The sequence below is a fragment of the Cyprinodon variegatus genome, unplaced genomic scaffold, assembly GCF_000732505.1.
Source record: "Cyprinodon variegatus isolate N-32 unplaced genomic scaffold, C_variegatus-1.0 Scaffold17, whole genome shotgun sequence".
NCBI lineage: Eukaryota > Metazoa > Chordata > Actinopteri > Cyprinodontiformes > Cyprinodontidae > Cyprinodon > Cyprinodon variegatus.
This window is the reverse complement of record NW_015150470.1, coordinates 1,784,286-1,785,525: the sequence shown is the minus strand read 5'-3', so window position 1 is coordinate 1,785,525 and position 1,240 is coordinate 1,784,286.

Sequence of the window (1,240 nt, the reverse complement as noted above, 5' to 3'; positions counted from 1 at the left end):
TTAGAAAGCTAAGTGATTTTTAACGATAAGAAAAATATCCTTTCCTACAATAAAAAAGGAGAATTAGTCTCTACTTGTGTGACACGATAGCTTAATTATTCTCTCTATGACTATTAATGGCAAAAACTTTACAAGGTACCCTCACTTCATTTAAAAACGCTGCAGAAAGGTGCTAATGCAGACATCATATTTCTTATAGGTTCTCTTTCCTGATTGTCTGTTGAATCCAGACTAGAGAGCAGGTTTATTCACGGTTCCTAGACTTACTAACAGTAGAATAATAGAGATTGTACATTTATGTATCAAACCGCTCCCCCGAGGAACCAGTTTCCAGTTTTTATCTTTATGACTTAGACAGACTTAGACAACATTTATTGTCGTTTTGTAAACAACAAGTGTATACAAAAAGAAATTTCATTTTGTACAGCTCTCATGACATTTTCATTTTCTGAAAGTGCAGCAGTGATCAAATGTAAATATTGTGGGAGAAAAAACATGGTGCAAAAAAAACAAAACAAAAAAAAAGCGCATTAATATGGTCAGTTTGATGCAGAGACCATGACTAGATTTAGAGTTTTTCAACATTCAGCTGTCTAATGGCAGTGGGGAAGAAATGTTTCGGAATCTGCTGGACCTGTATCGAATGCTGTGAAGCCTCTTCCCACAGGGCAGCAGGGAGAACAGTCCATGGTGGGGATGTGAGGGGTCATTTATGATGTTACGGGCTCGGGACATGCAGCGCTGAGATGAAATGTATTTTCTTCTCTGCTGTTCTTACTACTCTTCTCACCTGCTTCTAGTCTGAGGCGCTGCAGCCTCTACACCACACAGTGAGTCAGCCGGTCAGAAAGCTCTCTATGGTGCTTCTGTGGTGCGATGGGGGGCGGCGGCGGCAGGTGGACTCTTCTCATCCTTTGCAGGAAGTGCATACTCTTTTGAGCCCTTTTTACCAGTGAGGTGGTGTTTGTAGTCCAGTTGAGGTTGTCCGTGATCTGCACCCCCAGAATCTGCTGACCACCTCTACAGCTGAGCTGTTGATGAGCAGTGGAGCATGATAAGGCTGGTTCTACCTGAAGTCAGCGATGATTTCCTTTGTTTTCTCCACATTCAGAATCAGGTTGTTGTCTCTACACCAGCTGCTCCAGCTTTTCTCTGTAGTCCAGGTTGTTGTCGTCTCCGATGAGCCCCGCCACCGTGGTGTCGTCTGCAAACTTCCCAATGTGATTGGTGGTGAACCTGG